We start from the raw sequence: 18908 nt of genomic DNA, 5'->3' as shown, positions 1-18908 counted from the left end.
ACCATCAAATAGAATTTTCAATAATCAGAATCTCATATCCAGCCAAGCTAAACTTCATAAGTGAAGGAGAAACAAAATCCTTTACAGACAAGCAAATGCTGAGATATTTTGTCACTACCAGGCCTGCCTTACAGGAGCTCCTGAAGGAAGCATTAAACATGGAAAGGACCAGCCAGTACCAGCCACTGCAAAAACATGCCAAATTGTAAAGACCATCGATGCTAGGAAGAAACTGCATCAATTAATGGGCAAAATAAACAGATAACATCATAAAGACAGGATCAACTTCACACATAACAATATTAACCTTAAATGTAAATGGACTGACTGCCCAAATTGAAAGACACAGACAGGCAAATTGGATAAAGAGTCAAGACCCACCAGTGTGCTGTATTCAGGAGACACATCTCATGTGCAGAGACACACACAGGCTCAAAATAAAGGGATGGAGGAAGATCTACCAAACATATGGAAAGCAAAAAAAGCAAAGGTTGCAATCCTAGTCTCTGATAAAACAGACTTTAAACCAACAAAGATCAAAAGAGACAAGGCCATTACATAATGGTAAAAGGATCAGTTGAGCAAGAAGAGCTAACTATCCTAAATGTATATGCTTCCAATACAGGAGCACCCAGATTCATAAAGCAAGTCCTTAAAGACCTACAAAGAGACTTAGACTCCCACACAATAATAATGGGAGACTTTAACACCTCTCTGTCAATATTAGACAGATCAATGAGACAGAAGGTTAACAAGGATATCCAGGACTTGAACTCAGCTCTGCACCAAGTGAACCTAATAGACATCTACAGAACCCTCCACCCCAAATCAACAGAATATACATTCTTCTCAGCACCACATTGCACTTATTCCAAAATCGACCACATAATTGGAAGTAAAGCACTTCTCACCAAATGTAAAAGAACAGAAATCACAACAAACTGTCCCTCAGACCACAGTGCAATCAAATTAGAACTCAGGACTAAGAAACTCACTCAAAACTGCACAACTTCATGGAAATTGAACAACCTGCTCCTGAATGACTACTGGGTAAATAAGAAATGAAGGCAGATATAAAGATGTTCTTTGAAATCAATGAGAGCAAAGACACAACACACCAGAATCTCTGGGACACATTTAAAGCAGTGTGTAGAGGGAAATTTATAGCACTAAATGCCCACAAGAGAAAGCAGGAAAGATCTAAAATTGACATCCTAACATCACAATTAAAAGAACTAGAGAAGCAAGAGCAAACACATTCAAAACCTAGCAGAAGGCAAGAAATAACTAAGATCAAAGCAGAACTGAAGGAGATAGAGGCACAAAAACCCTTCAAAAAATCAGTGAATCCAGGAGCTGGTTTTTGGAAAAGATCAACAAAATAATACACTGCTAGCAAGACTAATAAAGAAGAAAAGAGAGAAGAATCAAATAGACTAAATAAAAAATGGTAACGGGGATATCACCACTGATTCCACAGAAATACAAACTACCATCAGAGAATACTATAAACACCTCTATGCAAATAAACTAGAAAATCCAGAATAAATGGATAAATTCCTGGACACATACACCCTTCCAAGACTAAACCAGGAAGAAGTCAAATCCCTGACTAGACCAGTAACAACTTCTGAAATTGATGCAGTAATTAATAGCCTGCCACCCAAAAAAAGTCCAGGACCAGATGGATTCACAGCCGAATTCTACTAGAGGTACAAAGAGGAGCTGGTACCATTCCCTCTGAAACTATTCCAATCAATGGAAAAAGAGAAATTCCTCCCTAACTCATTTTATGAGGCCAGCATCATCCTGATACCAAAGCCTGGCAGACACACAACAAAAAGAGAGAATTTTAGACCAATATCCCTGATGAGCATCGATGCAAAAATCCTCAATAAAATACTGGCAAACCAAATCCAGCAGCATATCCGAAAGCTTATCAACCACGATCAAGTTGGCTTCATCCCTAGGATACAAGGCTGGTTGATCATTCGCAAATCAATGAATGTAATCCATCACATAAACAGAACCAATGACAAAAACAACATGATTATCTCAACAGATGCACAAAAGGCCTTTGACAAAATTCTACAGCCCTTCATGCTAAAAACTCTCAATAAACTAGGTACTGATGCAACGTATCTCAAAATAATGAGAACTGTTTATGACAAACTCACAACCAATATCATACTGAATGGGCAAAAACTGGAAGCATTCCCTTTGAAAACTGGCACAAGACAGGGATGTCCTCTCTCACCACTCCTATTCAATGTAGTGTTGGAAGTTCTGTCCAGGGCAAGCAGGCAAGAGAAAGAAATAAAGGGTATTCAATTAGGAAAAGAGGAAGTAAAATTGTCCCTGTTTGCAGATGACATGACTGTGTATTTAGAAAACTCCATCACCTCAGTCCAAAATCTCCTTAAGCTAATAAGCAACTTCAGCAAAGTCTCAGGATACAAAATCAATGTGCAAAAGTCACAGGCATTCCTATACACCAATAACAGACAAACAGAGAGCCAAATCACGAGTGAACTTCCATTAACAATTGCTACAAAGAGAATAAAATACCTACGAATCCAACTTACAAGGGATGTGAAGGACCTCTTCAAGGAGAACTAAAAACCACTGCTCAATGAAATAAAAGAGGGCACAAACAAATGGAAGAACATTCGATGCTCATGGATAGGAATAATCAATATCGTCAAAATAGCCATACTGCCCAATGTAATTTATAGATTCAGTGCCATCCCTATCAAACTACCAATGACTTTCTTCACAGAATTTGAAAAACACTACTTTAAAGTTCATATGGAACCAAAAAAGAGCCCACATTGCCAAGACAATCCTAAGCCAAAAGAACAGAGCTGGAGGCAAACTATACTACAAGGTTACAGTAACCAAAACAGCGTGGTACTGCTACCCAAGCAGAGAGATAGACCAATGGAACGGAACAGAGGCCTCAGGAATAACACCACACATCTACAACCATCTGATCTTTGACAAACCTGACGAAAACAGGCAATGGGGAAAGGATTCCCTATTTAATAAACGATGCTGGGAAAACTGGCTAGCCATATGTAGAAAGCTGAAACTGGATCCCTTCCTTACTCCTTATACAAAAATTAATTCAAGATGGATTAAAGACTTAAATGTTAGACCTAAAACCATAAAAACCCCAGAAGAAAACCTAGGCAATACCATTCAGGACATAGGTATAGGCAAGGATTTCATGACTAAAACACCAAAAACAATGGCAACGAAAGCCAAAATAGACAGATGGGATCTAATTAAACTAAAGAGCATCTGCACAGCAAAAGAAACTACCATCAGAGTGAATAGGCAACCTACAGAATGGGAGAAAATGTTTGCAATCTACCCATCAGACAAAGGGCTAATATCCAAAATCTACAAAGAACTTAAACAAATTTACAAGAGAAAAACCCCATCAAAAAGTGAGCAAAGGATATGAACAGATACTTCTCAGAAGAAGACATTTATGCAGCCAACAGACACATGAAAAAAATGCTCATCACCACTGGTTATCAGAGAAATGGAAATCAAAACCACAGTGAGATACCATCTCACACCAGTTAGAATGGTGATCATTAAAAAGGCAGGAAACAACAGATGCTGGAGAGGATATGGAGAAATAGGAACACGTTACACTGTTGGTGGGAGTGTAAACTAGTTCAACCATTGTGGAAGACAGTGTGGTGATTCCTCAAGGATCTAGAACTAGAAATACCATCTGACCCAGCGATCCCATTATTGTGTATACACCCGAAGGATTATAAATCATGCTGCTATAAAGACATATGGACATGTATGTTTATTGCAGCACTATTCACAATAGCAGAAACTTGGAACCAACCCAAATATCCATCAGTGATAGACTGGATAAGAAAATGTGGAACAAAAATACCATGGAATACTATGCAGCCATAAAAAGGGTGAGTTCATGTCCTTTGCAGGGACATTGATGAAGCTGGAAACCATCATTCTCAGCAAACTATCATAAGGACAGAAAACCAAACACTTCATGTTCTCACGCATAGGTGGGAATTGAACAATGAGAATACTTGGACACATGGCAGGGAATATCACACAAAGGGGCCTGTCGTGGAATGGGGCCAGGGGGAGGTATAGCATTAGGAGAAATACATAATGTAAATGAGTTAATGGGTGCAGCAAATCAACACGGCACATGTATATCTATGTAACAAACCTGCACATTGTGCACATGTACCCTAGAACTTACAGTATTTTATTTAATATATATATATAAATAAACTTTACATCCAACCACCACTTTGGCTTTGAAGCCACTGCCTGATGATGTAGTGTGACTATTCTTATACGTCTCTATCTACTGATGAGGATCCTACTCTTTTAGTATAAACAGCACCACTGACTTTCAATCAACTAGTTTCGATAATATCTGAAACAGATTAACCTGACACTAGCCTTAGTAACCAACACCTTACTGACCCTACTAGTAATAATAATTACATTTTGACTTCCACAACTTAATATTTATATAGATAAATCTAGTCCCTATGAAGGCAGATTTGACCCAATAACCTCCAACCGCCTCCCCTTTTCCATAAAATTCTTCCTGGTAGCCATCATATTTCTCCTCTTCGACTTAGAAATCGTTCTACTACTACCCCTGCCATGAGCTGTTCAAACAAATTACCTAATACTAATAATCACCACAGGCCTTATACTAGTTATCATTTTAATCCTAGGCTTAATTACAAATGAACTCAAAAAGGGTTAGATTGAATTGGTAAATAGTTTAAGTCAAAACAAATGATTTCGACTCATTAGATTATGATAAACCATATTTGCCAAATGCCCTCTATTTACATCAATATTAGCATATACCATATCACTACTGGGAATATTAATCTATGAATCCCACCTAATATCATCCCTATATGCCTAGAAGGCATAATACTGTCAATATTTATCATAATTACCCTTATAACTTTAAATATGCATTTTACTCTAGCATCTATAATACCCATTATCCTCCTAGTATTTGCTGCCTGTGAAACCGCAGTGGGCCTTGCCTTATTAGTGTCAGTGTCCAACACATACGGCCTAGATTATGCACAAAATCTGTATTTACCTTAATGCTAAAAATTATTCCAACAATTATACTGTTACCACTAATATGATTCTCTAAAAATTATAAAATCTGAATTAACATGACCATCCACAGCCTACTCATCAGCCTCATCACCCTATTGTTTGTAACCAATTCAACAATTACTCATCCAACTTCTCACTAGTTTTCTCTTCTGATCTGCTGATGTTACCCCTCCTAATTCTAACAGCTCTTAGAATCCTAGCAAACCAATATTATCTGTTCAGTGAATTACCCCCACGAAAAAAGCTCTGTATTTCTATATTGATTTCCCTGCAGATTTTTTTAAATTATAGCATTCACAGTCACAGAACTAATTATATTTTATATTTTCTTCGAAGCCACACTAATTGCTACCCTAATTATTATTACCTGCTGAGGGAACCAACCAGAACGCCTCAATGCAAGCTCATATTTCCTATTTTACACACTGGTAGGTTCCCTTCCTCTACTTGTTACACTTGTCTACCACTTTAAATACTTCAGGTTCACTAAATATGCTAGTAATGATATTTACTGACCAAGAACTATTGACCTCCTGATCCAATAATCTTATATGACTAGCATGTATTATGGCCTTTATAGTCAAAGTAACTCTATACAGACTTCACCTGTGACTTCCTAAAGCCCATGTAGAAGCCCCTATTGCCGGCTCAATAGTACTTGCAGCAGTACTCCTAAAACTAGGCGGTTGCGGTATAACACGGCTTACCCTTATCCTCAGCCCCCTAACAGAATATATAGCCTACCCCTTCCTCATACTGTCCCTATGAGGGATAGTTATGACAAGCTCCATTTGTCTACAACAAACCGATCTAAAATCACTTATTGCCTACTCCTCCATAAGCCATATACCACTTGTCATCATAGCTCTCCTCATCCAAACCCCTTGAAGTTTTACAGGTGCAGTCACCCTTATGATTACCCATGGAGTCACTTCATCCCTGTTATTCTGCCTAGCAAATTCCAACTATGAGCCAGTCCACAGTGGAATCATATTACTTACCCGAGGCCTTCAAATACTACTTCCACTGATAGCCTCATGATGACTTCTGGCAAATCTCACTAACCTTGCCTTACCACTACCATTAAATCTAGCAGAGGAAGTCTGTGATCATGGCTTCATTCTCCTGATCAAACATCACTATTATGCTTACAGGACTTAATATGCTAATTACAGCCCTCTACTCCCTATGTATACCAATCACGACACAACAAGGGACACTTACATATTACATTAACAGTATTAAATCTTCCTTTACATGAGAAAATACATTAATATTTATACATGTTACACCTATTCTTCTATTATCCTAAATCCTAAAATTATTATGGGCTTTACATGCTGTAGCTATAGTTTAACCAAACCATTAAATTGTGGATCTAATAATAGAAGCCTGCAACTTCTTATCTACTGAGAAAGTATGCAAGAACTGCTAACTCATGCTCCCATGCCTAACAAGATGGCTTTCTTAACTTTTAAAGGATTGGAGTCATCCATTGGTCTTAGGAACCAAAAACATTGGTGCAATTCCAAATAAAAGTAACAAATATGTATTTTTCCATTACTATAATTGCCCTAATCCCCTTAAACACACCAATTATTATTACCTTAGCCCCTGCAAAAAAGATTCATACCCAAATTACGTAAAAATAGCCATCACATGCGCCTTCACTATTAGCCTCATCCCAACAACGTTTATATATACAGACGAAGAAGTCATTATCTCAGACTGACATTGAATGACAATCCAAAGTCTCACTAAGCTTTAGACTACTTCTCCATAATATTTATCCCAGTAGCACTATTTGTTACCTGATCTATTGTAGAATTCTCAATATGATATATAAACTCAGACCCTAACATTAATCAGTTTTTTAGATATTTTCCTCATTACAATATTCTGGTTACCGCCAACAACTTCTTTCAACTCTTATTGGATGAGAAGGTGTAGGAATCATGTCTTTCTTATTAACTGGCTGATTATACGGCCGAGCAGATGCTAATACAGCAGCTCTCCAAGCAGTCCTGCACAATCGCATGGGTGATACTGGCTTTATTTAGCTATAGTATGATTCCTCTTTTCCTCCCACACATGAGAGATTCAACAAGCATTCATTCTAAACCCTACCTCTAATCTACCCTTCCATTAATTCGCCTTCTTTTAGCAGAAGCAGGAAAGTCAGCTAAATTCGGCCTCCATCCCTGACTTCCATCCGCCATAAAAGGCCCAGCCCCAGTCTCAGCCCTGCTCCACTCCAGCACTATAGTTGTAGCAGGAATTTTCCTACTCATCCGCTTCTACCCTTTAATAGAAAATAACCTCTGAACCCAAACCTTTACATTATCTCTAGGGGCTATTACCACCTTATTTACAGCAATCTGTGCTCTAACACAAAGTGATATTTAAAAAGCCATAGCATTCTCCACCTCAAGTCAGCTGGGCCTTATGATAGTCACAACTGGCATTAATCAGCCACACCTAGCATTCCTTCACATCTGCACCCATGCCTTTTTTAAAGCTATATTATTTATATGCTCAGGCTCCATCATCCACAATCTCAATGATGAACAAGATATTAAAAAAATAGGACTATTCAAGACTTTACCCTTCACTTCCTCTTCCGTTATTATTGATAGCCTTGCACTTACAGGTATGCCTTTCCTCACAGGCTTTCAAAGACCTTATTATCGAAACTGCAAATACGGTCATATACCAACCAACGCCTGAGCCCCTTCTATTACTCTTACTGCCACCTCCTTAACAGCTGACTATAGTACCCGTGTTATTTTTTTTGCTCCGAGGACTGGCCACGCGGGGGTGGGAAGGGCCTGGGCCACGCCCGGGCCGCCGCCGCCGCCCACGCGCGACGCTTGGGGGCCCTGCTGCAAAGCCCCTTTTTCTGGGGGCAGGGGGAGACGCTTCATGCCGCCCTGCCCAGCAGGGTTTCCAGGTCTGAGGTGCCCGCCCTGGCCCCAAGAGAATGAACCAGCCGCAGAGGATGGCGTCCGTGGACACGGACAAGAAGCTCAGTAACCTCCTGGACTTCAGCATGATGTTCCCGCTGCCCGTCGCCAACGGGAAGGGCCGGCCCGCCTCCCTGGCCGGGTCGCAATTCAGAGGTTCAGGTCTTGAGGACCGGCCCAGCTCAGGCTCCTGGGGCAGTGGCGACCAGAACAGCTCCTCCTTTGACCCCAGCTGGACCTTCAGCGAAGGCGCTCACCTTGCTGAGTCGCATAGCAGCCTCTCTTCATCCACATTCCTGAGACTGTGACTCTCTTGCCGGACGGCTAAGCCTCCTTTGGGAGAGACGCAGGCGTGGGCGGCCTGACTCAGGCTGGCTTCCTGCCGGGCGAGCTGGCCCTCAGCAGCCCCGGACCCCTGTTCCCTTCGGGCATGAAGGCGACCTCCCAGTACTACCCCTCCTACGCCGGCAGCTCCGGCGGAGAGAGGCTGACGGCGGCCTGGACACGCAGTCCACAAAGGTCCAGAAGGTCCTGCCTGTCTTCCATCCTCGGCGTACCTGCCCAGCTCAGGTGAGGACTACGGTAGGGATGCCGCCGCCTACCTGTCCGCCAAGACCCCCAGCAGGGCCTATCCCGCCCCCTTCTACATGGCAGATGGCAGGCAGCATACACCCCTCAGCCCATCAGCCGAGATCTGGAGTTGCCCGGGTCAGGCGAGCTTTGGCCCCATGCTGGGTGGGGGCTCATCCCCCCCGCCTCTCCCGCCCAGCAGCTGCCCTGTGGGCAGTGGCAGAGGCAGCAGCACATTTGGTGGCCTGCACCAGCACGAGCGCATGGGCTACCAGCTGCACAGAGCAGAGGTGAACGGCGGTCTCCCAGCTGCATCCACCTTCTCCTTGGCCCCCTGGAGCTGGAGCGTCTCCAGCCACAGGCCACCTGTCAGCGGGGCCAACATATTCCTGGGCTCGCGAGGGACCACAGCTGGCAGCTCCGGGGACGCCCTCAGGCAGGCATGTCCTCAATCTACTCCCCGGATCACTCAAGCAATAGCTTCTCGTCCAGCTCCTCCACTGCTGTGGGCTACCCCCAGGGTCTGGGAGGGACGTCGCACTGGCCCGGAACAGGAGTCCTCGGTGCCTTATCACCCAGCTACGACGGGGATTTCCATGGCGTGCAGAGTAAGACAGAAGACCACCTGAACAAGGCCATCCACGTGCTCTGCAGCCACACCGTGGGCACGGCCGGCAACGGGCCCACGCTGCTGCCCGGCCACAGGGCGCTGGCTTAGGCTTCGCCGGCCCTATGCTGCTAGTGGGGGCAGCACGCAAGCCTGGTCAGAGGCTGACACCCTGAGGACGGCCCTGTGGGCAGCGCCAGCCTCATGCACATCCACGTGGCCCTCTCCAGCTAGCCAGGTGCCCTCCCCAACCTCTCTTGGCCTCCCGACTCCTACAGTGGGCTAGGGCAAGCAGGCCACTGGCGAAATCAAGCCAGAGGAGGAGGATGAGGAGAATACATCGGCGGCTGACCACTCGAGGAGAAGGAGCTGAAGGACCCCCAGGTCCGGACCAGCCCAGACGAGGACGAGGACAAAGATGACCTTCTCCCCCGAGAGCAGAAGGCCGAGCACGAGAAGGAGCGCCAGGTGGCCAATAACGCCAGGGAGCAGCTGCGGGTCCCTTGAGAGGCCTCTTAAGGAGCTGGGGGCACATGTAGCAACTGGACTCAACAGCGAGAAGCCCCAGACCAAACTGCTTATCCTGCACGAGGCCCTCTCGGTCATGCTGAACTTGGAGCAGCAAGTGCGAGAGCAGAACGTGAATCCAAAACAGCCTGTTTGAAATGGTGAGGTGTCGGGCGTGTTTGGAGACCCCCAGATGGTGCTTTCAGCTGCGCACCTGGGCCTGAGCAAAGCCCACAACCCCACCGGGCACATGTGAAAGGTACGCCTCTGTGGGACAAGCCACTGGCCCTCAGCCCGGTGGGCTGGGCCCAGAACGCCTACTGGAGGCCCTGGGCTTCATCCACATCCCCACCTCACACAACTGTTCTCAGCATTGAGCCAACATCGACCTGATTAGGCTCGGAGTGATGGGGGCAAGGAAGGTGACTCTGGGTCCAGGAGCTCCCTGGGACCCTGGCTCACCTCCCACTGGCCTTGCTCCCCTTGCCCCCAAATCTCAGTCACCATGTCACCCTGTGACCTGCCCCATGGATCCTGAAACTGCGTCTTAGCCCTGTTGTCTGGGCTGACAGGAGCTTTTTTTTTTTTCAGTAAACAAAATCTGAAAGCAAATAACAGAACATACAGTTTGTCAGAAAAGAAAAAAAATGCCTTAACTATAAAATGTGGAGACATCATAACATATCACTTGAGGGAGATGCTGTGAAAACTTGGCTTATTCTTCAAAAGCCAGCAGCAAATTGTGCCTAGGCATAATTTAAGGAAAATGAAAAGAACATTAGTTATCAAGAAAAAAAAAAAAAAAGCTGGACTGACCTGGGCCAGGCTGGACCAGATTGGCCTAGAGGACTTCAGAGGGCTACTCCCCTGGTAGGCCAGTCTCAGCTGACCTTCACTGTCCTGCCTCCAGACAGGGCCCATCTGTCTTCCCCTTGTTCCCCTCCTGCAAAGACATTGCCTCCGATGCCACCTCCATGACCCTGGGCTGCCTGGCCACAGGCTAGTTCCTGAAGCCGGTGACTGTGACCTGGGACACAGGCTACCTCAACAGGAGTGCTGTGACCTTCCCAGCCACCACCCTCACACCCTCTGGCCACTACGCCACCACCAGCCATCTGACCACCTCAGGTGCATGGACCAAGCAAATGTTCACCTGTAGCGTGGTACACACTCTGTGGTCTGCAGACCAGGTCAGTACCTTCAGCGTCTACTCTAGGGACTTCGCCCTGCCCACCATGAAGATCTTACAGTCCTGTGATGGCAGTGGACACTTCCCCCCGACCATCCAGTTCCTGTGCCTCATTTCCGGGTACACCCCAGGTGCCATCACCTGGCTGGAGGATGGGCAGGTCATGGATGTGAACTGCTCTATTGCCTCTCCCATGCTGGAGGGCGAGCTGGCCTCCACACAAAGCAAGCTCACCCTCACCCAGAAGCTTTGGCTGCCCGACCACACCTACACCTGCCAGGTCACCTATCAAGGTAATGCCTTTGAGGACAGTGCCAAGAAGCATGCAGATTCCAACCCGCAAGGGGTGAGTGCCTACCTGAGCTAGCCCAGCCCCTTCTACCTGTTCATCCGCAAGTTGCCCACAATCACCTGTCTGGTGGTGGACCTGGCACCTAGCAAGGGGACCGTGAAGCTGACCTGGTCCCGGGCCAGTGGGAAGTCCGTGGCCCAGGTCCTCCTAAGGCAAGAGAAGCAGTGCAGTGGCACGTTCATCATCACGTCCACTCTGCTGGTGGGCACCAGAGACTGGATCGAGGGGGAGACCTACCAGTGCAGGGTGACCCACCTCCACCTGCCCAGGGCCCTTGTGCAGTCCATGACCAAGATCAGCGACCGTTGTGCTCCCCCAGAGGTCTACAGGTTTGCAATGCTAGAAGAGCCGAGGAACCCAGACAAGCGCACCCTCACCTGCCTGATCCAGAACTTCTAGGCCAAGGACATCTTGGTGCAGTTGCTGCACAACAAGGTGCAGCTCCCAGACGCCTGGCACAGCATGACGCAGCCCTGCAAAACCAAGGGCTCTGGCTTCTTAGTCTTCAGCTGCCTGGAGGTGACCAGGGCCGAATGGGAACAGAAAAATGAGTTCATCTGCCCTGTGGTCCATGAGATGGTGACTGGCTCACAGACCGTCAAGAAGCTGGTGTCTGTAAATCCCATTAAATGTCCTCCTGCCTTCCTCCCCACTAGGGCTTTGTCCAGCTGTGTGGTAGGAAGAGCTGGCCATTGTTGGTAGGAAGAGCTGACCTTCTGTCCACTGTTGCAACGACCCCAGGAGGCCACCCCCAATAAACAGTGCCTGCTCAGAAACAAACAAACAAACAAACATAAAAACCCTAGAAGAAAACCTAAGCAATACCATTCAGGACATAGGCATGGACAAATACTTCATGACTAAAACACCAAAGGCAATGGCAACAAAAGCCAAAATAGACAGATGGGATCTAATTAAACTAAAGAGCTTCTACATAGTAAAAGAAACTATGATCAGAGTGAACAGGCTACCTACAGAATGGGAGAAAATTTTTGCAATCTATCCATCTGACAAAGGGCTAATACCCAGAATCTACAAAGAACTCAAACAAATTTACAAGAAAAAAACAACCCCATCAAAAAATGGGTGAAGGATATGAACAGACACTTCTCAAAAGAAGACATTTATGTGGCCAACAAACATGAAAAAAAGCTCATCATCACTGGTCATCAGAGAAATGCAAATCAAAACCACAATGAGTTACCATCTCATGCCAGTTAGAATGGTGATCATTAAACAGGAAACAACAGATGCTCGAGAGGATGTGGAAAAATAGGAATGCTTTTACATTGTTGATGGGAGTGTAAATTAGTTCAACCATTGTGGAAGATAGTGTGGCAATTCCTCAAGGATCAAGAGTTAGAAATACCATTTGACCCAGCAATTCCATTACTGGGTATATACCCAAAGGATTATAAATCATTCTACTATAAAGATACATGCATATGTATGTTTATTGTGGCACTACTCACAATAGCAAAGACTTGGAACCAACCCAAATGCCTATCAATGATAGACTGGATAAAGAAAATTGTGGCACATATACACCATGGAATACTATACAGCCATAAAAAAGGATGAGTTCATGTCCTTTGCAGGGACATGGATGACGCTGGAAACCATCATTCTCAGCAAACTAACACAGGAACAGAAAACCATACACCTCTTGTTCTCATAAGTGGGAGTTGAACAGTGAGAACACATGGACACAGGGAGGGGAATATCACACACCAGGGCCTGTCCAGGGGTGGGGGTCTAGGGGAGGGATAGCATTAAGAGAAATACCTAATGTGGTTGATGGGTGCAGCAAACCACCATGGCATGTGTATACCTATGTTAACAAACGTGCACATTCTGCACATGTATCCCAGAACTTAAAGTATAATTTAAAAAAAAAAAAAAACAAAAAAAACACTGAACATGTATTGTAGGCTTACATTGGGCTCAATGTATTTTATGGATAATCTCATTTAATCCTCATAACAACCCTTGGAGAACATGTATGATTATTATCTCTATTTTAAGCATGGAGAACTGAATAGCTTACCCAAGGTGGCATGACTAATAAATCATTGGACTGGGATTCAAACCCAAAAAGTCTGATCCCAGAGTTCATGCTTGTAAGCCTTCCTAACCATGATAATGCTTTAATCTGGCATTAATTGTTCTCTAATTTGTGTAGGTTTGAGATTTTTTCATAATATTAAAAATACTTCTGGAGGAATGTCCTCATAATCATTAGAACTGCCTTCATCTAATTATTTTTAGAGTATGAGTGAAACTAAAAAGTAAGACTCATCTAAAAATAATCATCTCTTTTGGCCATATCTCCAGTGATACATGAATTTAATTCTTTTTATTGTTTTCAGAATGAAAAATTAAAGAGGTTAAAATTAGCTGACAATCAAGAAATATTTGTATATGAAGAACCAGAGATTTGGGTATACTTAACGAATACAAGCTAATACATATTAAGACTCTACTGTGCTCCAAATACTATACAGGGAGCTAGGGATATGAAGATAGGATTCGCATCAGAAAAGAAGGACTGTCCCTTAGTTGGAAGGCTGAACTAAAAAGAAAAGTTTGATGTGATAGGCAAATTCAACTGACAGGTCCACTACCCATAGCCCCTTCCCTTTAAGAGCTCATAATTAGGAAAAATCAAATGTATAATCAAATCATTGCAATGTAGTGTGTAAGTACAATAATTAAGGTAATGGGAAAACATAACAGTACAAGTAATTCAGCTGAAGGTTTATGTAAGATAACTAAGATGACATTTCAATGATTGGTTGAGTTGGCCTCTCCCTCATGAATGGGATTAAGGCCCTTATAAGAGGCTTCATGCAGCATTTGGCCCCTCTTGACCTCTACTTTCGTCCATGTGAGGACACGGCGTTCCTCTCCTCTGAAAGATGCGGCAACAAGGCTCCCCTTGGAAGCAGAGAGCAGCCCTCACCACACACCTGAACCTGCCAGCACCTTTATCATGGACTCCCAACCTCCAGAAGTGTGAGAAATAAATTTGTTTATAAATTATCCATTGTCAGGTACTCTGTTATAGCAGTGTACATGGACTACCACAAACCCAGTAGACCACGTTAATGAGTTCAGACGTTCTTTAGTAGACAGTGTGTAAGGTGGGAAATCAGAGGCTTTATCCAGTGGAATAACATGGTGAGATTCACATTTTAGAAAGATAGCTCTACTTTTATTATAGAACAGCAGTTCTGAAAGTGTGGGGACCTCTGGGACTCCCTTTTAGGATGTCTGTGAAGTAAAAAGTATTTTCATAATAATGGATGTTATTTGCTCTTTTCACTCATTTTTTCATAAGTATAGTCTTCCAGAGGCAACAAGATATGTTTTCTATTTAACCAAACATTAAAGAAACTTGCAAAAATATAAAACAATGTGACTCTTATCAAAGTTTATTTTGGAAATAGTTATTTTTCATAAAATACATTATTTATGTTAACAGGTAATGGTTTTTAGATAAATTAATAAACACTTTTATATTTTATTAGCTTTAATATTTAATATGGTAAATACTGGTAGATCTAACTCACAGAAACAAAAGTTTTTTGGCAACCCCAGTAATTTTTAAGAGTGTACAGGGAAGCCTGAGATCAAAAGCTTTGAGAACTACCGACGAAGAGGGGACATTGTATTAAGGAGAGGCTAATAGTAGAGAAACAGCTAATTAGACAGATTTTACAAGGATCTAGGTCATTGGTTTTCAAACCTTTTAAGTATATATACTCACTAAAAGAATTTTGAAAAACCACATCCTCATACATTTTTAAATTGATAGCTAATTTTTTTTAAGTTTAAGTAGTTATAATGTATTTTAAATATTGACATTTAAATAGCAGCTATGTCAATCTTTTAAATGTGTCCAACTGAATCTAAATGGTGCTCACAGTGAGCCGAGACCTCGCCACTGCACCTCTAGCCTGGGCGATAGAGCAAGACTCCATCTCAAAATAAATTGTGCATCAATTTGATACCCACTTATCACCCACTTAAAAATATATATGAACAGACTTTTTTCTTTTTTTTACAAACTTTGTATCATTCCTTTTTCTCTTTAAAATTGTATTTCCATTTCCCTTCTCATTCCAAATTTTGCATAATGTGTTACATTTTGTATTTGGATAATCTTATGATCACCTATTTTCTTTGTAACCAAAATAGGTATATAAGTTGAAATTAATTAAAAATTTTCCTGTGACCAACAAACTTGTAACTATTCACATTTTTCTTCTGGGTTATCATTGAAGTTACTAGGATACAGTTTTCCAAAGCAATGTAAATAACACATTTGGATAATTGCTTTAAAAATTTTATTGGTGAATAGAGCAATCCCTCCCCTCCAATTGGTTTGTATATCCTTGGGTGAATATTATTTATTTCTATAATGGGACAAGATTAAGCATAAATCTGCGTTCATTTTGCACTTTACAGATGTCAACACTGAGAAAACTTGTTTGTGTAAATAAGTGGACATGAATGGAAGGAGTTTTAACAGTATCATTCATTTCTATGACTCCTTCTGAGATATGTAGGAAAAAAGTACAGTAATATACCATTAAAATTATGTTATTTGGCAGTTTCATTCAATAAGATCCATTATTTTTCAATTTTATTAAAAGCAGAGAATTAAAACCACTTGACTTTCAAAAATGAGTTTACTAACCAGTCATCAGGTTCATCTGTTTTCTCAATTTATGAAAAGTGTACCAAAAAGTTTTTAAAATTAATTCCAACTATATGTTACACTTTCACGTGGAGGTATCTTGTTTAAACTAATACATTCAGAAAAGTTTGGAAAAATAGAATATTATTAATACATTATTATTAACATTTTATGTTTTAAATATATGATTTAAACATAGCAAACCTCTGAGCTACCTCAAAGGTTGAGTAGATTTTGTGAAGAATGTCCTTCATACAACCCATTTGGTAATGCCAGGCATCAAACAAATGACACTTAATTTCTGGCAGGAAAACTCGGACTTCATTTTTCAAGTCACTGACTATATTAGTAATATGTGATTTAAAACCTGAGAAATAAATGACAGAACAAATGCATGGAGGTATGTTTATTATGAAGCCAGTGAAGCATATCCAGAGCTCCTTCCTTCCAAGGTTCCTTTCTAATTTTACATAGAAAATTATGTACTTTCATGTATAATTTTGTATTATTTGTCATAATGAAAGCCTGGGACCTGTATCTCTGCCTATACATGTGAAAAAATCATGAGGGCAGTCAGGATAAGCTTAAGATGATACATATCTGGCATAATTAATTTCATATTATGAAAACATAATTTCTCATTACTTAATTTGCAATAAATAATACAGAGTAAAATATGACTAAGATTATAACTTATGAAGTGTAGGGTATATGGTAAAAGACATGGTTATTCCTTCAGTAAATGTGTTAGGGGAAGGTAGGAAGTGAATACTGATGTATGACTTTGGGGAATAATTAGAAGCAACTTATATGAAAATCAGAAATAACTTATTTTTCATCATGATCAAAATTTTCCTAAAAATATATACTGCTAAAATCAAATCAGGCAATTAGCATATAGTTTTATTTTTATATTTGCAAGTAGAATAAATATTTTATACAATGCAATGAAGTTCATTAAATTTTGTGTAAATATTTTGGAATATGAGTTAATAAAATAGGTTTTAGCTAACTTAGTGAATAATAAACACTGTCTTAGTGCTTTTATGCTGCTATAACAGAATACCTGACAATGGATAATTTATAAAGAACAGAAATTTATTTCTCACACTTCTAGAGGTTAGGAGTCCATGAAAAAGGTGCTGGCAGGTTCAGGCGTCTGGTGAGAGCTGCTCTCTGCTTTCCAAGATTGAGCCTTGCTGCTGCATCCTTCAGAGAGGAGGAACGCCACGTCCTCACATGGACAAAAGTGGAAGGGCAAGAGGGGCCAAATGCTGCATGAAGCCTCTCAAAAGGGCCTTCATCTTATTCATGAGGGAGAAGCCCTCATGGCCTAATCATCTCTTAAAGGCCCCACCTGTTAATACCATCACATTGACACCCTGAATTTTGGAGGAGACACATAGCAAACACTAAATCTGAAGTCTGAAAGAACTCACATAATTTTTATTCACAGGATTTGGCCCATCATATCATTTTTTTAAAAACTCAATTTCATTTAAAAGAAACTTTGTTATCTATATTGTTTTTCTTGTTCAAAAATGCTCTTTTGTTTTAAGCTAACAATATGTTATGGCATGTCCTAGGGGTTGATGCTAATAACTAGGGGAAAACAGTGCCTCTACTTAAATGTTTTAAAACATTGGTGAAACAGGATTTTGGACTCCTAGAGGATCCTTATACTCTTTTTACTACAGAAGTACCCATCGGATGATCTTCGTACATTATTCTTCACCTTGTTTGATGACCTCTGTACTAGTCATGAGATAAGGATGTGACCTAAACTGTAACGATGGGTTAGGAGACTGATTTGAGATATTTCTAAGCTATACTCTAAAGGGACTTGGTGGGTCATTAGACACTGGAGTGAAAGATGAGTCAAAAATAATTAAGATTTTCAGCTTGAGCAGTTAAATAGATTGTGATGCTATTTACTGCATAAGAAACATAAAGTAATCAAGTTTTGGAAAGAGGTTGGAATTCTGTTTGCCTATAGATCTTTAATGTGGAAATGTTCTGAAAGTCTGGAGCACTAAAGAAAGTTCAAAGATATGGTTATAAATTTGGGAGACTTTAGTATATAGGTGGATGATACTATCTAAGGGAAAGCTTTTAACCAAGAGAGGAATAAATCTGATGATGAGACCTTGGGAAATCTTCAAATTAGAAGAGGCAGAAAAGAGTAGTGTTGGAAAAGTATAATGGAAAACAAAATCTCCCAACCCAGGAAACCTTTCCACAAAGATAGAAGAGAAGGAAAACAATTTTATGATTGAGTAAGCATTAGAGCAGGATGTGATGTGTATCACAAGTAGTCCCCTAAGAGATTGCAAAGACAGAAGGAAATCTTACCCTTTTATATAGCCAACCTGATATAACAATCCCTTTCATTGAAGTTCTTAGGATAAACATTAACTAGTCCTCAAGTAAGACTTGACAGCACTATTTGTCGCATACGTAGTTTATTCTAAATTCACTTGCTAATTGGAGTGACTTTGCTAATTGGTTTTATATAAAGGTAGAAAAACACTTTTCATATCTTCATGACAGGAGATAGTTTTGCAGCTTGGAAGGAGGCCCCTGCTGAAGTGAGGCTTCTACGCTCCCACAGAAACTGGGATTAAGGGCGCTATCTTCCTTGATGACTGTATTCCCAAGAGATGGTTACAGGTTCTTGAGAAAGACATTCATGGGTCATTCATGCCATAAAGCTGGCAAGAGGCTTTGAAGCAAGAGATTTTTAAAAGATTTTCATACATTTCAAAAAGATAAAGAATTTGCAAGTTTTCTGAATGCTCTAAGAACAAAGAAGGAAGAGTCTTTCTTTTCTTATTTTCAACAGGGGGAATTAATTTTGTTTC

General features: G+C 41.6%; 1 protein-coding gene and 2 pseudogenes across 10 annotated transcripts in view; all 3 read left to right on the top strand.

Moving 5' to 3' along the window:
* The window catches only part of JAK2 (Janus kinase 2), a 155614-nt gene that overhangs the window by 124031 nt on the left and 12675 nt on the right, over window positions 1-18908 (top strand). The window lies entirely within an intron of this gene.
* Window positions 8010-10187, top strand: LOC141408662 (transcription factor E2-alpha pseudogene; annotated as a pseudogene).
* Window positions 10212-12145, top strand: LOC135967577 (immunoglobulin heavy constant epsilon-like; annotated as a pseudogene).

The sequence above is a fragment of the Macaca fascicularis genome, chromosome 15 (genome assembly GCF_037993035.2).
Source record: "Macaca fascicularis isolate 582-1 chromosome 15, T2T-MFA8v1.1".
NCBI classification, from domain to species: domain Eukaryota; kingdom Metazoa; phylum Chordata; class Mammalia; order Primates; family Cercopithecidae; genus Macaca; species Macaca fascicularis.
This window is presented reverse-complemented; position numbering and strand designations above follow the sequence as displayed.